Raw genomic sequence first — 19799 nt, 5'->3', positions numbered from 1 at the left:
TCTCGGCGTGCCCGTCACCCCCCTTTCTGTCTGTTCCCACCCCCCCAAGAGTCTGGTGGCATTAATGAGACTCTGGACTCGGAGCTCAGGGCTGACCTTTCGTGCCACGCAGCGTGGACAGGCCGGGCTGAGCCGCGCTGACTAGCATCTGCTGGATTGAAGGCTGCCCAGGGTGGAGACTGAAATCGCTTCTGACAGGCCGCAGCCAAATCCCCGCTGCGCACGCCACGGCCACCCCCTTTCCCCCGGCCCCGTCCTTTAAATGCTCCAAATGGGCTGTTTAATACCTGTGTGCTCCAGGTCCTGGAGGAGGCTGTGCGGGGCCCCGGCAGGGTCCCCAGCAGGTGAGGCGGCCGTGATGACAGCCCAGGGTGACCCGCCGGGCGGCCGCCCCAGCCCCCCGACCACAGCTGACCTTGCCAAGCATGCAGGAAGGAATTAACGGAAGGATTTGAGGGGGTTTACGTCGCCGCCTGTCATCCCATTCCAGGGCAGCCAGTCAATAAATACAGAGGTGCCGGAAACTCGCGCTTTCCCTCCTTGGAGCTGTTGACAAAAACGGGGTGCAGGACCCCGCAGCCGCGTGGCCGAGGGGTCTCTGCAGGAAGAGGCCTCTGTGGGGTGCCCAGAGGGCGGGACACTTGCCCGAGGGGCCACCAAGGACAAAGCCTCAACTTGGGAGGAGACAGAAAAAAGGAACCCACAGCCCCTTGTAAAAAAAAATACACATTCCCGGCAACAGCCCGAAACAGCCGAATACGCCCAGAAACGCAGCCAGCCCACATGCTCTGGGACGGTAAGGCCCCCAGGACAGGCCGCATCCCCCTTGTCTACAAGTTGCAGAGGCAGACCCCTCGCTGTCCCCTGAGAGAGAAGGGCTCACTGTCCTTCCCACAGTTCCTGCGCTTTTTTTGGGGGGGGGTCTCCTCTATAAGGTGGCTTCATAAACTTGAAGGTTCCTTGAAGGTCCAGTCTGTCCCTCCCCCGCCCTCGAGTTTTCGGGCGTCCCAGCGTCCTTGCAGTGATGGTTTGGGGGGCCCGCACTTGCCGGGTGGCACCCCAGCCCCCAGCCCCCGCCAGGGAGGAAGCACCTGTCTGGCTGGCCCACGGGGCAGGCGGGGGCAGCTCTGCCCAGCTGCCTGGGTCCCTGCAGCCCTGGCTCTGAGGTCACGCCCCCCAGCAGCTGCTTTCCCTCAGCCCCGCCTGCTCGTCTGAACTCGGCCGAGGACTCCAGGGGCCCCGGGTCAGAGGTCAAACGCAGCAGCGTGGGGGCCCCCCGGGGAGGCCGGGGCTCACCAGGTGTTTAATATTATCGGGCTCATTTGCCCAAACCCTGATGGGGCGTCCTCCGGGGTCCCGGGCGCGGTTAACGAGAGCGCCCCTCGGAGGGTCTGGCCAGTGGACGGCGGGGGCGCCATAATGGGAGGAGGCAGGTGGGCCCCCGGCCACAGAGAAACACATGTTTCGTGGCCTGGCCCCGCTTGCGGTAATTTTGGGGTCTCATTTCCATTTGTAAGAAAGATAACTACTTACATATGGAAGCAATAAATAAGAGAAGTCATTAAAATTTCTCTAATTTAGACGGGGGAAAAAAAAATCTTAATGAAGTAATGTCTTTGGCAGTCCAGGCCCAGCACAAGCTATTAAAGAGATTGTTATGTTGCAAGTCTTGGTTTTTGTTTTTTTTTTTAATCGGATGAATTTATGAATTGTTTCTGGCCGGGTTGCAGACTTGGGGAATTGGCTCTGCGTGAGCTCGGCAGCCGGAGGGGCGCAGGTTCCTTACCAACCACCAAGGGCGAGCGCATGGGCCCACGCGGCCTTCCCCACGGTCTGAGATGGAGACGCGCTCGTTCATTGTTTTAAGTTTGGGGGTTTTGTTGGGGTTTTTTAAACCTGTGTATTGTCGTCATGGAAACGGCAGGAGGCACCATTCCCCTATCAGGCTACGCGTAAGATTTGTGTGCCGGCTTTATGAGTCCTGGGGGGCGCACTGCGTGCGCGCAAAGCCCGGGGTGACGGCGGAAGGCGCTGAGCGGGCCTCGGTGCTGCGTGGTGCAGCGCGGGCGTTTTGGTTGGGCTGTCGCTGCTCCTGCGGGGGTTTGCAGCATGCTGGAGCCGACTGGGCTCGGGGTGGGCGTGGGGGATTCTGCGGAGCCTGAGACTTTAGGGACAAGAAAGAAGTGAGGGTGTTTGCGCCTCTAGTGAGAACCCCCAAAGCTCCGACGTCGGAGTGTATTCCTGCGCCACACCCGCCGGGAAAGGCCAGCAGGTCTGCCCAGGTCTCCCAGTGATTCCGGGGCGCCCCAGGGACGGGGTCACCTGGGAAGCCCAGCTGTGAGCGAGCTACTGCCAGGGCTTATTCCTCCGTGAAGCTGTCCTGTCCCATCCAGACACCCCGCACAGGACACACACCCGTTACAGCTCTTCACTCCCAGGGCCCCCTAAAGTCAGGGGTCCTTTCCAAGTTCACAGGGTGAAGTCCTGCGCCCTAGGACCTCCGAAGGGGGCTACATTTGGAGATGGTCTTTATAGAGGCGATTAATGTAAAATGGGGCCCCTAGGGTGGCCCTGATCCCTCAGGACTGGGGTCCTTATAAGAAGAGGAGATGGGGACGCAGACACCCCCAGAGGGATGCCCGTGTGAGGACATGGGGGGGACGAGGGCTGCCCACACACCCAGGAGAGAGGCGTCAGGGGGAGCCAGCCCTGCCCACCCCTGGGTCTCAGCCTCCAGCCTCCAGGACGGGGAGACATAATTGTCTGTTGTTGAAGCTGCCCCGTCTGGGGTCGCTCCTTGTCAGGCAAGGCCCTCCAAACGCAGTCACGGATGTGTCAGCAATTTTCAAGTGCCACACTGAGGGATTTCTGTTGGGCCAACGCGGAGGAGAGACGGGACAGATTCAGAAAGGCTGGTCCTGAAATCAGTGTGCGTTTCCCACTTACTCCCTCCCGCTCATCCTGCTGGACGGTGGCGTGCACACAAGTGACTGATCGCTAGGAAGAGAGACGGGGTCAGGTTCTCCCCCAGATGGTGTCTGGTGACGAGAATGGTCCCAGAAGGGCCACCTGTGGCCTAGCAGTCAAGGGGGAAGCTCTCCGGCTTGCAGACGCAGGTGGCGAAGTCTTCCTGCTTTGCTGTGACTGCCCCATCTGACAGCCCCCGTGAACCCCTCTGCCCCACGCAGGTTGGGACCGGGGAGGCTGTGGAGCAAATTATCAGGAAGATGCTGGCCCGGGCCACCTCCTGTCCCTTCTCCGTGGTCTTCTCACTGGGCAGGTGACCAGAGACGCTCTGAGCACCCCTGGCCGACCCTCTTTATAAGTCTTTAGCGCGTCAGCAATGTGTGGGCCCCCTTGGAGCAGGCTCACGCCGGGCACCCACCAGGTCGAGTGGCCACGTGGGTCCCCGATCTTTTCTCAGATTGAGTCTGTGGTTGGACATCTCACCGTTGGAGAATGGACAGCCCATCCTCTGTGCCTCTGGCGGTTCCGTGGACGCCGGGAGGCCCCGCACACCTGTGCACAGGTGGGAAATTTCGAGATAACTGAATGCGTCAAGGGGGACAGAGGGTCTGGGAAAGCGAGCGAAGTCCCGAGAAGGTTCCTCAGAGAGCGAAGACATGGTGATGAAAATATGCAGCGGGCACAATTCTCCTTCAAGGTGAGAAAGGGGCGGTGAGCCCTCAGATGCCAGGTGCCTGCATGGCCCGGTCAGGGTGGGCTAAGCTGGGCGCCCCATGGCGGGTCTGGGCACCACGGCCTCAATCGCAAACCACCCATGCCGAGCAGGCCTCCCGATCGGTGGGGCCCACGCCAGCTCTCATGATTTGCCTCTCGGTCCTCCTATGGACAACTGATGCCATTGTTTCTTTCTTTTATTTTTTTGTTGAAAAATGGCTTCATGTCTGTGCCCAAAGTCGTGAAATCAGGACCTCAAGATATAGGCACCACCCCCGTCCCTCGGAGCATTGCTGATAATAACCGAGATGCGGAAACAAGCCAAGCGCGTGTTGACGGACGAACAGAGAAACCAAGGAGGCAGGGCGTATGGCTCTGTGGTGGAAAAGTATACAGCCCTGAAAAAGGTGGACGCCCCACGAAATGGCACAGCACGGGTGAATGCGCAGGACACTCTTCCAAGTGACATCATCCAGTCCCAGGGAAACCCGCACTTCACAATCCCATGAACGTGGCATTTGTGGGGGCCAACGCAGCAAAGCAGACCGGAGTTCCCGTTGTGGTGTCTGTGGATTCAGTATGGCAAAAAACGGCGGTGAAAGTGGGGGAACGGAGGCGCCATACTTCTCCGCTGAGGTGGTGTAAATTCTTGGCTGTGGGGAAGGGGAAGACGCCCTGGGTCTTGTTTTTCGGGGAGCAGATGCCCCTGCGAGACCTCGCCTGTGGCTGAGCCCAGCTCCATCGGGCATGAGGAAGAAAGATGGAAACTTCGAGCCCTGTTTTCTCTGCTCTGAGGACAGCTTTGCCTGTTTTTTTGACTTTAAATAATTTTTTATTGTTGAGTTACAGCTGACCTTCAATATTATATTAGCTTCAGCTGTGCAGCCTTGGGGGATCACAGAGTGATCCCCCAATAGTTCCACTCCCCACCTAGCCCTGCACACACTTAGTACAATATTACATTGATGATATTCCCTGGGCTGGACTTTACATCCTGTGCCCGTCTGCGCTTCTCAATCCCTCCCCTCTTTCGCCCTGTCCCCTCACCCTGTCCCATCGGGCTGTTCTCTGTGTCTGTGAGCCTGCTTCTGTTCTGCTCATCTGTTTATTTTCTGTATTATATTGCACAAATAAGCAAAATCCTACGGTGGCTTTCTCCGTCTGATTTGTTTCCCTGAGTCTAACACCCTCTAGGTCCGCCCACGAGGCTGCAGAAGGGGAGATTTCACCCTTTTTCCTGGCTGAGTAGTATTCCACTGTGTTTATCCAAATAAGCCCAAAATACTGCGTGGAAGCGACATGCACCCTGGTGCTCCCAGCGGCAGTGTTTACAGTCGCTGGGGGCGGGCAGCAGCCCCAATGCATGAAGGAGCCCTCATGGATTTTGCTGTGGCTCAGGGTGAAAGTTGCAGACGCCACAGAGAAGCTGCTGGTGTTGGACATCACACCACTGACTCCACACCCCTTCCTTCCCTTCTCCGTGGAGAGGTGACGCTTCCTCCCACGCTGGACCCTGAGGACATCACACAACATGGGTCACACGTGTCCGAAACACGTCATTGCATATTGTGTGTTAACGGGACTCTCTTTTCTTTCCTTTTTTTATGTGTTTGTTCATTTTAAAGAGAGAGAGAGAGAGAAACATTGATTGGGTGCTTCACATACACGCCCCAACCAGGGACTGGCCCTGCACCCTAGGCACATGCCCTGACTGGGGATTGAACCTGTAACCTCTTGGTGTACAGGACAACCCTCCAACAGACCGACCGAGCCACCTGGCCAGGCCTGGTGACAGCATTTTCCTGCCGCGTCAACTGAGGGACAATGCTTAGTCGAGCGTGGTGCAGGGAGCAGGACCCTGGGGGAAGACAGTTGGCCGCAGCTTCTCCTGCATTTGGGCGCTTCCCAAAGACCTGAAAGGTGTGTTTCAATGCAAGATGGGCTGGGGACACCGTGCCTCCTCCGTGCCTCCCCCACCCAGGCCAGGCACAGCGGGTGGAGAGGGAGCTTCCCTCCCTCCCTCGCAGGTGGGCGGGGGCTGCAGGGAAGGGGGAGGCACTCCGCGGTGGTGGCGTGGGGCTGGAAAATCCACCGCAGACTGATGTTCTGTCCTGACCACAGTAGGTGTAAGTGGAAATGCGTGGGTGGGTTTGTGTGAATTAAAACGTTTATGGAGCCCCGAGCTCCTGTAACCTCTTAGGCGTCTTATTAAAGTCCTGTTAGTAGGGAACCTGGGGCCAGTAAACCCGCTGGGCCCCAGCACCAATTAAACTAATAAAAAAGAAGGAGCTGCCACAAAGTGAAGTGTGTTTGGCTAAGGCTCCTGGAGGGAGGGGCCGGGGAGGGGAGGGGGCTAAGTCACTTCTCTGCCCGGGACAAAGGCGTGTCTGTGGGTCAGGGCTGGAAGCAGCCTCAGGTCTGTGAATGCCTTTTGGAGAAACCGGGGAAAGTCCATTGGCTTTGGGAGCCAGAAAAGTGGGCCGTGGAGCAAGTATATGGATTGCTTGTGGAGCAAACTGCCCCCACCCCCCTGGGCAGCAGGGCTGGGGTTGGGGGGGGGCTGTCCCCCGGGAAAGAAGGAGCCAAAGCTCCTGGTTCTTGTACATTTGGCACCCAGGGCAGGGGGGACGTAGTCGTGAGAGGGAGCGGGCCTGGGTCTTGGAGAGACCCACACAGCTCTGCCCCCGGCTGGTGCCGACAGACAGGTGTGTGCCCCTATGGGCTTGAAGGATGAAGAGAGGCCTCACCCCACCCGTCCCTACGCTCAGCCTCACCTCCCTCCTGTCTCTTGCCTGCCCCTCCCTTTCCTTCCAGGGCCCCCAGCTCCCACCACCCACAAGCTCCAAGATCCAAACTTTCCTTCCCCGCATGTCCTGCCTTGAGGTCCCTTGGCACCATCATTTTTGGAGGCAGAGATGGCCGCAGAATTCTCAGGGACAGAAGGGACATTGGTCGCGGACCCGGTGGGACATCCACAGCAGACGTAGTAGGACATCCATAATACACATAGTAGGACATCCATAATAGGCACCTGGCCTGCAGGGTCCGAGGTTCCCACATTTGGAAGAAAGGGAGGACTCTTGGGCAACGTGTGGCCAGCCCCTCGGGGTTCTGCACCCAGGCTGTGGGCTCACCCACCTTCCAGGGCCCCCGGAGGTCACTGTGTGTTTCTGAGCTGCTCCGGGGAAGGCGGTGGGGGGCACTCCGCTGGGCCGGGTTTGGGAACCTGCTAAGTGGAACTGACAGGCCTGCCAGGTGGGACCGCGGAGCCGTCCTGGGGGACCATGGCTGGGGGGCAGGCCGGCCTGTCTGCGCTGCGGCGAGGCAACATCTTAAAACCATTTTCTGCGCCTGCTGTCTGCCACACTCTCTTCCGAGAGCCTCCGACATGTTCTAATTCATGAATATTTTGCCGAAATATTAATCCATGTGTTTCCGATTCAGCAGCTGTTCACTCAGGGGGTTGCTCTGATATTTTTTCCCCCTTAAAGGTTGACACTCATGTTCGGAGATTAGAGGAACAAGTGAGCTCTGACAGCTTCAGTGCTGAGAGCGGAGGCGTCCAGATGTCGGACGTGGCGAGCACACCGCTCGCTTGTCTGAGCTCCGGTGCACAGAGGGGGCTGCCCGGGTCCTCGAGCTGGGCCAGCCCCACACACCAGGCAGACACCATCCTCCAGGCAGACACCATGCCCCCCCCAGAAGGTCCTGGGCATCCAGGGGGGCAGAGACAAGACGCCGTGATGAAGAAGACATCAGGAATTGTTACAGCGTGGCCAAAGGATCAAGTTGTCACCAAAAAGCTAGTTTTAGCCTCAAGTGGGACGTTGAGCCAACTTATTACGGGGGACAAGAGAATCTTGTCCTAGACTATCCTTGAGGGTCCTCAATGGCATTGATTGCATGCTTATTGATTTTTAGAGAGAGGGGGGAAAGGAGAAAGTAGAGAGGGAGAGAAATGCTGATGCGAGAGAACCATTGATCGGTTGCCTATTGCACGTGCCATGACCGGGGATCGAACCCGCAACCCAGGCACATGCCCTGATCCGGAATCCAACCTGCAACCTTTCCGTGCCTGGGACGATGCTCCAACCAAGCGAGCCCCCAGGCCAACACGAGATGGGTGATTTTAAATAAGAAACACATTTCTCACCCTGGTGCGTGCATCGTATCCGTCTGTATTCCCGCAAGTGCGCCGCGAAGGGGGAATCCAACAAAAGTCGTCCATCTCTCTTCACCAAACTGCTGCTGGTACACACTCCTTTATCCGATTTCCACCCATCACCCGAGAGACAGATAGGAAGACAGGAGGAGGCGGGGGGCGGGTGGGGGAGAGAGAGAGAGAGGGGACGCCCCAAATGAGAACAGCTCCATGGCTTACTGGACAAGAAGAAGGCTCGTGTGTCACAGATGGAAATCCCATCCACCCATGCCTTATAAATGACAAAGTCCCCACACCTCTCTGCGGCCCACCGGACCACCCACTTACACAGCATTTTCAGAGGCATCTGTGACCCTTTTGCCAGAGTGGGCAATTTTGTCAGCCTTGTGGGGAACGCCCAGTTGTGTAGCGAGGGGTGATTTGATCGAGGGCAGGTGGAGAGAGAGGCAGGTGGGGACAGGTGAGCTCAGGGCGCAGGAGTTTAAGTATCTCGCCGGAATTGGCTCCACATACCTGGAGCACCCAGTCCCGTCCCTGCTACAGAGTGTGTGTCTCATGCTGACCAGAGCCGAACTCAACCGAACCAAGGTGGACAGGGGCTGCTGAATCCAGGGGTGGGGTCTGCTTTACATTAAGGAAGCAGGAGAAGCAGAAGATGGCGAAACGGACTCAGACTCACAGGCACAGAGAACAGCCTGCGGGTCGCCAGCAGGGTGGGCGCGTGGGCTGCATGCAAAAGGTGAAGGGGTTCGGAAATATAAATTAGCGGGAACTAACGAGCCTTTTAAAAATCGGTCACCACCCCTGCTGCCTCTGCAGCCCACGGTGTCTGTTTCTGGAAGGGTGTGATTTTTGTCCATGGGGTCTGCCCAAAGTGTTCTTGAGTATCTCTCCTGGTGGCCGAAGACTGAGAACCGGGAGGTGTTTGTAGAAAGTGAGCTTACTGGTGGAATGTATGAGGGTGCCAATGACTTACCGGTGAATTTACCGATGGTGTTCATTTTAAATGTTGTGCGCGATTGTGGTAGAGCGTGCAAGACGGCAACCCCGATTCCCCCCTCCCCCCCACCCCCACAGTCCTGCTCCAGTGGAAAAGAACTTGTGTATATCAAAGAACTCATCATCTTTGCTGAGACGGTTTCCAATACCGCGAGGACTCTCATCTTACTCAGACATTGAACGATCGTGTGGGGAGCCCCTGCAGGGTCCCAGCTGTCCCTCAGCACCCCCCACCAGCCACTGACACCCCGCCGCTGCCTGAAGGAACCAGCCGGGCAGCCCAGGACACTTGAGAGAAAATAAATATTCCTTGTTCGCAGCCATGGAGTCCTGGGGCTGTTTTTTACGGAACAAATTGCACGGAGCCGTATCTGAACATGAAGTCGGCCTCTGGAAAGAAGCTCTTGAGAAACTATCCTTCGGGTCGTTCAGACGACTGTTGCTACCCTCGACGTTGACACAGCGCGTTCATTAGCGAACGAAGTCGTGATGAATGCGCTCCTTCTCGCAGCGTCTGTGCGTTCCTGTGGGGCAAGGGCTTTCTGTCCAGAGGGAGGAAACTTGTGCCCATATGCAAATATAAAAATATTCAATTAGGGGACATAGATACACCAGAGCTGAACCTTCATCTGAAATGCTTTTTAAAAGTCTATAGCTGATTAAAGACGGTATTTACTGGCATTTTATACATCCCCCCAGTGGGTCATAAATTAATAATTTGCTATATTTATTTGTGTGCTGCCTATGTAATCCCGTCAATTATTAATGAATGCATTTATTGTGTATAAATAATAAAATCTCTGCCTCATCGTTCAAGTGACGCTTCACATTCATATACAGAGAATAGCCCATGAATAATGAAATAAAGGTAAAATAAGGAATGTTTTCAGAGCCGCCAAGCATTGGGTTTTATGCAAGCACTTGAAAGCAGCACCTGAAAAGGTGAGAAATGACTTTGCAGGACTGGACGTGCTGGTCTTTCCGGCCTCGAGCTTCAGACAGGTCGAAGGTCAGTTGCAAATACACCAGAGGCTTACGCAATGTGGTTCCATGGGTGTTTGCTGTTCCAGTGTGCAGACAGCAACAAGCCTTTCTGGGCTCCAGTCCATGCCGGACCCTGCGCGAGGGCGGACGTGTGCAGCCCACCTAAGTCTCAGGGAAGTGCCACTTGCCTCGAAAGCAGAGCCACATCCCATGGCCCATGAATACTGCTCTGGGTGCAGAGCTGACAGAACTGTAATGCATGTGTGTGTGCCCACCTGAGTTCCCAGCCGCGCCACTCACAAGAGCAGAAGACGAGAAACAATGCAAGTGCCTGCAGACGGATGGATGAAGGAAATGTGGGTTACCCAGAGAATGGAGTATGAGGCAGCCTCAGTGTGTGCATTCCTTTCTCCCTCCCTTCCTTCCGTCCACCTTTCCTTCCATCTATCTATCCTTGCTATCCATCTATCCATCCACCTACCCATCCAACCACCCGCCATCATCCTGCCCTCTGTGCATCCATCCATCCACTCATCATCCATTCAACTATCCATCCATCCATCCATCCATCCATCCATCCCTCCATCCATTCCTCCACCTACCCACCCATCCATCCATCTACCCATCCACACATCCATCCATCCATCCATCCATCCATCCATTCCTCCATCCACCCACCCACCCATCCATCTACCCATCCACCCATCCATCCACCCATCCATCCACCCATCTACCCATCCACCCATCCATCCATCCACCCACCCATCCACCCATCCACCCACCCACCTATTCATCCTTCCAGTTATCCATCTCTTCCTTCCTTCCTTCTGTTCTTCCTGCTTTCCTTCCTTCCCTTGCATTCACCTGAATTCCCTTTCATCCACCCCTCCTTCTATCAATCCTTCCACCCACCATTCTATTTACCCATCACCCACCTACCCATCCATCCAATTACCCATCCATCATGCACTCATTCATTGAACCATTTTCTTTCTTTCTTTCTTTCTTTCTTTCTTTCTTTCTTTCTTTCTTTCTTTCTTTCTTTCTTTCTTTCTTCTCTCTCTCTCTCTCTCTCTCTCTCTCTCTCTCTCTCTCTCTCTCTCTCTCTTTCTTTCTTTCTTTCTTTCTTTCTTTCTTTCTATCTACTGATTGACAACCATAGTGATTTCATCCTCCAAGGGCCACTTGGGAATGTCTGGAGACATTTTTAGTGGCTGCCTTTGGGCCGGAGGAGCTCCCGGCACTTGGTGGGTGGAGACCAGCAGGCTGCGCCTCCCCCTGCAGAACAAGGATGCCCACAGCAGAGTCACCCTCCTGAGAGGTCAGGAGTACGGAGGCTGAGAGACCACGCCAAACAAATCACTTATGCCCCAGCTCTACGTCTGGCAACTCTCCAAAATGCTTCTTTCCTACACTGGATTTTCTGACGGTCATGCTTTCTTTCCCTAAATAAGAAACGCAGCTTGAAAACAACCCAGATACCCTCAGCTCGGAAGGCCCACGGCCTGTCTTTGGGGGAAACGTTCACCAATGAACAACCACGTTGATTATTTATTTGGGGCAAACAGAGCCGGCAGGCGGGATTCTCCGGGGCTCTCTTGGGGGCCACAGTCTTTGTGAGGAAGACAAAGAGCCAGCAGGGACCCTGCCGGGACCAGCTGGGCAGGGGGCCGGGCCTTTGTGCGGTGGTCTTTCGTATTCAAATCCGCCTTCTTTTCCCTGGGCTCAGGCCTCAGCAAACTCTCGGCTCCTCCGACCTGGAGAGAGCTGCCTCCAGCGGGCTGGGCGTGGCGCTCAGACCCCGAGCCACCCTTGCTGACCCAGGCTACACTGCAGGCTGATCTGCTGGCCAAGGAGATGGCCCAAGGATGTCTTGCGAGGGGCTGTTGACAGAAGAAATGTGCAAAGTTGTAGGAAATTCTTATGAGTTTATCTGAGCCACACGGCCAGTGGCCAGGAAGCAAACTCTACATGGATTGAGCAAATGCTGTGAAAAATGGCCATTTTATAGCTTATTTTATACATTGCAATCCAAGGAGCAGATAGAAGGGGGTCCCTGAAATCCATCGGGGGGCAGGTTAGGAAGGCGGGAGAAAGCAGAGCGGGGAAACCTCTGCGATTGGATAAGAAGAAAAAGGCAGAGACACACACTTATTTCCATTGGTACGTACATGACAGTTAATGTTTACAGCCCACGGAGATGGGGAGAGCAGGAGCAGTGAGGGATTCATGGTCTCCCCCCGGTGCACAGTCTGTGCTGTGAGGGGTGCGGAAAAGGGAAGGCTGGCATCTCAAAGGTGTGTTATCCCAGATGCTAAAAGACAACACACAGGTTCCGTCAAGGCATCGGCAATGACCTTTGTCAGGGAAGATTCCAGCCCAGGACGTGAGTCCCCATCATGAGCCCCTTGTAATGACCGAGATCTCATTTCACACCATCCTCTGGGGTTCCTTTCAGTGTCGAGTTTGTAAGCCCACCTCACTGGCCTCCCCTGAGCTGGTCGGGTTGAGCATGAGGCCCCTTTTCTGTCCCCAGTGCTCACGGGACCTGGCACGATTTCTTGCTACGCGGCCAACAGCTCTTGCATAAATGGGACTAATTTGCACAATTCTGTCTGAATGCTTTTCTGGACATCTTAGAGTACCATTTTGGCAAAGATGCACCACAGGGCTGGCAGCCAGGGACCCGAGTCCCTCTAGACCCCCCCCCCCCCCCGTTCCTGCTCACGGATGAAATCGCAGCTGTGGGGAAGACACCGAAAATGCAGGCAATGGCCCCCGCGGCGGCGGTTGGCTTAGCAGAAATTACGGCGTCCGCTGGGCAAATGTCTGACTCCACAATAAATTAGGTGAAATCAGGAGGTTCTGATAGTCATTGGCTCTTAATGTTGTGTCTTTTTTTTTCCCCCCTTCCTTCGAACCCCAGTGGATGGTATTTAAGTGGGTCTTCCAAGACTTCCAATTACCTCGGTGTATTTATTTCATCATCCACAACCGTGCCCACAAAAGGGCATTTGCGCTCGTCACAGATGGCAGGCCAACAAATACGCAGCAGCCCAGATTCCAGCGTCCGGCCTGTGGAATGCCTGCCCGGTCCTGGAAAGAAAAAAAACATTAAATGCTGTGCAAATCTCTGCTGAGTGTGTGATCTCGCCCGGCGAGTACACAGCACGCCAGCATGCAGGGGTGTGAGACGTAGACACCGGACTTGTGCAAACAGCCCTGGGATTTTCAGAGTATTCACATTCCCGGGCCAGACGGGTGGATCAAACACCCCGGTGCCTGGTGCCTCCTTGGGGTGCCCATGCAGGGGGAGCCTGAAATATCGTCAGGCTTGTGTGAGCGAAGGATGGGGCCGGTGGGAAGCTGGTTTTTCATGGACTTGGTTGACTCCATGTGAAAATAGAGCTTCGGAGTGTGGATAGGGTGTAATCTCTCTACGCTGTTCCTTCTCTCTCAAGTTGGCCCCATAGAGGGGCCAGGGTTCAGGACATGCTCCCCCCAGATATGGCATCTGCGCGTATTGGGTCCTTTAAGCCGAAGGAGTTTGAGAAAACAGGAGAAGCAGGTTTACCGTGACCTTCACTCCCTGCTCCTTCTCCCCTGAAACAGGCTGACGGGAGGGGCAACTTTGTCGCCGAGAAGGACCCAACTGGAAGTGTCCCCAGTTCATGGCACCTAGAGAGCTCCCAGTGCACCCCTAGAGCTCCCCCATGCATCCTAGCCTGCCCAGTGTCCATCCACGCCAGCACGACATACTCAGGTTCGACAGTTCCTTCCACAGCTGCCAAGGCATGGGGCGCCTCAATAAATCCGCATTCTTCTCCTCTGCTCGTCTGCATTTGCCACTTTAATTTTCAGGCCCAGGACCTGGCTGGGCCGCTCAGGGGATTAGAGCGCCGTCCCGATACGCCAAGGTTGTGGGTTCGATTCCTGGTTGGGCAACTGATGAATGCATTGATAAGTAGAACAACATATCGCTCCTTCCCTCCCTCTCTGTCTCTGTTTCTTCCTCCCTGTGTATAAAATCAATCAGTAAGAATTTTAGAAAGTTTCTGGCCCAGCCAGGGACCCCAAGAGGGTCACGCCACGCTGTGTAATTGTCCCACAGGGGTCATCTGAAGACTGACACAGGGAGTTTTTGCCTCACCGTGCCTCGGTTTCCCCATATCCCAATCTGAACGCCCAAAGCGGAGGCACCTGTGGAGACGTTTGGGAGAGAGCTGAGCCCGTTTGGCGATCGCCACCCTGGGAGTGGGCTGGTGAGCAGGGATTTGGCGGTGGGCAGGTTTGCTCTCTGCCCGACATACCGCTGTAGGGACGGTGGGCGCAGAGGGGCTTTGCTTGGAGAATGGAGACAAGGGTCCAGCAGGTGCGTGAGCACACCTGGGAAAGGCGGGCTGTCCTCTATGGCCACAGGTGGGCTGGTCCGTGCTGGGGGAGGTCGGAGGGTGGAGTGGAGCCTACCCAGAGAGGCTCACAGTGCTGACAGAAGCTCATACAGGACAAGGGCATTGTCAAAGCCGCTTGGGGAGGCTGAGAGGGACTTGGATGAATGAGAGAGAGAGAGAGAGACAGCTGAAGACATCTGCTACTGTCCCATCATTTCAGGTCAGTTTTCGGGTAACGAGAGAAAAGACGAACGGTGAAGTGTAATGTTGGGGAGGCAGACCCATCTACGATTATTGCCGGTGAACTCATGGTATTCTGTGCGGCACGGAAATAATAGTGAGAAATAATTATGAGATGGGAGAAGAGGTGTCGCTGAGCGTGAATGACAGAAAAGTAGCAAAGCACACACCGGTCACCGGCCACTCTTTGGAAAAAACAACGCAAAGGACAAGAATGGGCATGCAACGGGAACACAAAATGTGGAAGTATAATAGCGTTGCAACCAGGTATAAAAGGCCGAGGAAGAAACTTGATGGGAAATGTAGCAAAGTTATATTGAAAAGAAAAACGGCACAGCTGTGCAGATGCCCCGAAAACAATATTGAAATGGAGAAGCGAGATGCATTTCTGGATGGAAAAGTTTCATATATGGTCAGTATTTCCCAAATTAAAATTGGAGCTTCACCTCTCCGGGAAATTTTTTCTTTTTTAAGTTTGCAGATGGTAGAGGGATCGCCAACCGTTTCTGGGAGACTAAACTGGTGGAAAATGCCAGGCCATTCCTGAAGAGCGGCAAAGAGAGAGAACACGCATTCGCACACCATAAAACCCTTCACTAAAGACAGAAAAAAAAACCCCGAAAGCTCTCACAGGCCCGCAGATGAAAAGACAGACCTCTGACAAGGAAGAAATGGACCGAGGATTTATGGTGTGATGAAGGCAGTTTTCCTAATTCATTCCATAAAAAAAAAAAAAACCCACAACTCCAGGACCCCGATGGCTCACGAAATATACACTAAATAAAAGGGAGCCTGAAGAACATATGGACAATACATTACACTCCCCAAAACATCGTTAATACGTGTGGGGCTGTTTCAAATCAAAGATAGCGTTTCCTCCATAAAAAAAAAATATATACATAAGCCAAAGGGCATGAGACAAATGGCCAATAATGAGAAGAAAATGTTCGGCTTCAGTCAACATTATGGAAATATTTTCTCTAAAACAATGAGACCCCATCCGAGGCTTGCAAATGGGTGTCTGCTGCCCCCCGAGTCCCCCCAAAAGGAGGCCGTGGGTGTGTGCTGGGTTTGTGGAAGGCAGTATCCAATTAAGACAGTCTTTTGGGAAAGCGTTGGGTGGAGAAATGAGAATCCCTGAAAACTCGGACCCTCCCCCCACTCTTTGATGCAGAAGTTGTGTCTCTGCTAGCTAACCTGTGTGAAATATTCGGAGTGCTGTGTTCTTCAAGGAGACCACACTCTTCGGTACAGTCTTTGCGTCTTGCCCCCTCTAATCCTCGCACTGGCCCCTGAGGACGTACATACAAGGTAGGATCTTAAAAAGGACGGGATGTACGTTTGAAATGAGGCATGGGTGTGCAGGTGGCAGTGTGCGTGCCTGACCCCGTCACGACAGAAATGTGGACTGCCTTTGGCAACTGATTGGAAACGAGCCGAGGGGACGAGGGAGCCCGTGTTACCTGGGAACGGTGGGGTCCCCGTTCCAGGAAGAGACGAATGAGGGGACCTACGGAAATGGGTGTCACGCGGACAGCAAGTTGTGGGGACTCTCCCAAGGCAGATGGACACGCAGCCACACCCAATGGGCAGGGCTGCCTACGCCCACGGTGATAGCCGAGTCGCGAATGACTCATTCATTCATCCCCATGTCCAGAAATGGTAGCAGCAGATTAAGGTCCAAGGTGGCCACCCAATGCCACCCAGGTCCCCAAGAGTATGTGTGGGGGGCACCCTGGCCTCGCCCTGTGGTGCAATAAAGCCCATCAGAGTTTGTGCCGCGGTGTCTGCTGTGGGCAGAAGGCTTCGTTTGCCGAGCCTCCGTGGGTCGGCAGGACAGAGGAAAAAGCCCCCAAACCCCGGTCGATGGTGAAGACATTCTTTGCTCGGCGCTTCAGCAACGACATCAAACCTGCAGAAACAGAGAAAGGCGTGGGCCCCGGGGAGACGCAAGGAAGCTGAGGGGAGCCTGGTATGCAAGGCGGGACCCCCTCTCTGCCCCCGACCAGACTTGCTGCAAGAAACGGGGTCAGAGAAGCCTGAAAGGGCACCGTTGTTGGGATAGTCCTGTCCAGGGGCAGGCGGGCACTTCAGAGGTGCACAGTGGACGTGAACCGTGGAGTGAGGCCTCCTGGGCACTTAGAGAAGAGAGTTTAGTAAAAGACGGAGGGGCGCTTAGGGCCTTCTGCCCGACACCCTTCCTCACTGCCCACCGCGCTGTGGGACGAGCATGCTGTGTTTGTGGACACGGCCTGGGGGGCAGCGGGGGTCACTGCCAGATTCTGACAGGTCTCCCGAAACCTCTACTCCCTGTTTTCTTCCTTCCTTCCTTCCTTCCTTCCTTCCTTCCTTCCTTCCTTCCTTCCTTCCTTCCTTCCTTCCTTCCTCTTTCTCTTTCTTTCTTTCTTTCTTTCTTTCTTTCTTTCTTTCTTTCTTTCTTTCTTTCTTTCTTTCTTTCCTTCCTTCCTTCCTTCCTTCCTTCCTTCCTTCCTTCCTTCCTTCCTTCCTTCCTTCCTTCTTTCTTTCTTCTTTTTTTTTCTTTTTTTTTTTTTTTTTGGTAGCAGGCCATGCCATAGCAGAGGGTACAAAATGCAGAAATGCATTTAAACTAAAAAAACAACACACTCCCCTATTTCCGAAGCCAGTTTTTGGAATTTTAAGGGTGACCTCGGCGTGGAACATAAATACGAAATTCATATGTGCTTGGCTTCCTGCCTATAATTACCTATCAAAAGGTTCTGGGTGTCCATGAAATTCTTTATGATGCCAGAAAAAAAAAAAAGTCGTGAGGGTGGAATCTGGCTGGTTGCCCCCCACCCCCTGGGGGACACACATAGGTCGGGGGTCCTTATGTTCCTAAGATGACCCCCAACATGTGCTCTGCAGGCATATTTGCTGTTTTAATCGTATCAAAAGATGTTGGTTTTTTTATTAATACTCTCCCTGGAGCATTTGCCTTCTGGTGGAGCTGAAGGAGAGGGACCCAGGGCCCCGCGGGACGAGCTGGACAGCTTCTCCCAGCTCAGCGTGCTGTGGTGTGAGAAACCGGGGCGTGTGTTCCCAGCTCGAGGCACGGACCTCCTGATTCTCCCACCTGAGAAATTAACACTGCACGGGACACCTGACTTCTCGGTTTTGGCTTCCTCATACTCCCCATTCTTCCCGGAGACCTTTGATCACCCAGGGTCCTTTCCAAAAAAACGTCGGCTTCTATTCTAGGCTCCGGAGAAGCCGATTGTTTCTGTGTTCTGTGATTTCCTGTGGGTGGATGGGCTCGGCGTCTCCAATTTCTCCTCATGTTCCCAGGACTCTCGGGGCTGGGTACCCCTGTTAGCAACTTTGACAGGCTGTACCGCCTGGCCGGGAAGGGGACGTATTCATCTCCGTCCGCTGAGAGCTCGGGAATTGCCGGGGAACAAACGAAAGCCCGCGCGTTTTTCAAAGGGTCGCCGATGGTCTGGCAAATCAATATAATTCTAATGGATGTTTCTGTCTGCTCGACAAATAAGCCCAGGGCATGTGTTCCCCATTTCCCCTTTCCTCTTCCCCTCTGCATGCAATTTTTGAACTTGGCTTCGTGGTTGAGACAGAGCTAAATGAAACTAATTCTGCAGTCTACAAATTCCAGGTTAATCGGAATCGGTGCTTGTTAAGATAAAGAGGGGGCAACATCTGGTCTGGATTTGCAGGGCGCGCTTCTCAGGGGCTGCGCTCCGGGGAAGCTGGGTTGCGGACGGCACCTGGGGGTAGCCTGTGGCACGCGGGGAAATCCAAGAAGGAGTGGCAGGGCCCAGGGCAACCGCGGACGGGTGAATCTCAGATTCTCCGAGCCACGCCGCCGTGAGCCGTGGCTGCCGATTTTCTCCCGTGCCGCCTTGAGGAATAGGCAAATGTTGTGTCTTTGCTGTGGAAAATCACTCTTACTCTCTGTTTCTGAGAGCCGGGAAAGCCCCCGAGGAGCCAGTTGCAACCCTCAGAGCCAAGAGGCAACCTGGGCACCCTTCACGTGGCATTGGAAGGCGGGTACACCCAGCCTGCCCATGTGCCACTGCTGGGGTCTACCAGATGTCCCAGGTTCTGCCAGCACATTTGTCCTATCAGCACATTCAAATACATCATTTCGGGGACTTTGAAACCCACCCTCCGTGTCCCCCCAGTTTCCACTCGGTCGAGCCCGTTGGTGGAGGAGGCGTTGGAGATTCCTCAGCCTTAACGACCCGCCGAGCTCATTAACGGAGTGAGGGGCTGCCGTATCTCACTTACCGGGTGTAAATTAAAATCCTCAGCGTCGTGCCTCATTCATTAGAAACATGGGCTTCGTCACTCGCCCGCCGTCCCCGAGACGACATGACGGATGGGCTCAGCCGCCGATAACAGGTTCCTAAGTTATCCGACGTGTCGATGTTTCGGCCGGAGCCTGCCCATTACTTTAGCTATCGAGACATCAAATTAAGATCGACTGCTCAGTGTCCGATGAATTCAGTGGAGTCCTTGTAGTATTTGGAGGGACTGGTCCGTGGATATCGGCCACACCGGTACGCACGGCTACCTGCCTGCCCTTCACTACAGGTGGACACACCCCAGGGGGACTTTTCTGGCCAGTAGACTTCCAGATGTGGTCATCACTCAGAGGACTGGGGGACAGGGGGGCGAGCGAGGCATTCCCTAGCAGCACAAAGTGGAGGAGGGGGCTCCCCAAACTCAGGTATGAACGTAAATAATACTTGAACGCAATGAGTTTCAACAACCAAGCGAAGGCCCAGCAATATGCAGTGAACACACACCCACGTTCTAAACAAAGACAGCAGCTTCCCAGCAGATAAAGGCAGGGAGCGGGGTGTCCTCACCTCACAGGTAAAGGCAGGTGCGATCGTTTGCCCTGTTGGAGCCTGAACGCAAGAGGAAAAGTTCTGATTGTGTCTTTGTTAAGAGAGAAGAGAACCACAAGGATGGGGCATGCAGTCGGTCATATTGTAACAACTCTGTGAGGGGCCACGTGGGGGCTGCAGATATCAGGGGGAGGACGTTGTGAGTCATGTGAACGTCTAACCACCATGCTGCCCCCCTGAAGCTCATATAATACTGTGTCAGCTGTGACTGGACAATGTAAAAGATTAAAATCACATAAGGAGAAGGCAAGTTCACCGCGTCACACCCCAGCTGCCCAAGTGACGCGTAGACAAGGCGTTCACGCCCTGGAGAGTCACAGCAGAATGACCCCAGTTCTCGAAACACACTCTCTGGCTTTCTTTTCTTTTCTTTTTTTAATACTCAGAAATATTTTAATATCCTTCCAATGGGAAAAAAAAAGCAGGTTGTAAAACTGCAGTAATTTTTTTTAT

The sequence above is a fragment of the Desmodus rotundus genome, chromosome X (assembly GCF_022682495.2).
Source record: "Desmodus rotundus isolate HL8 chromosome X, HLdesRot8A.1, whole genome shotgun sequence".
Lineage (NCBI taxonomy): Eukaryota > Metazoa > Chordata > Mammalia > Chiroptera > Phyllostomidae > Desmodus > Desmodus rotundus.
Note: the sequence above shows the minus strand (reverse complement) of the source record.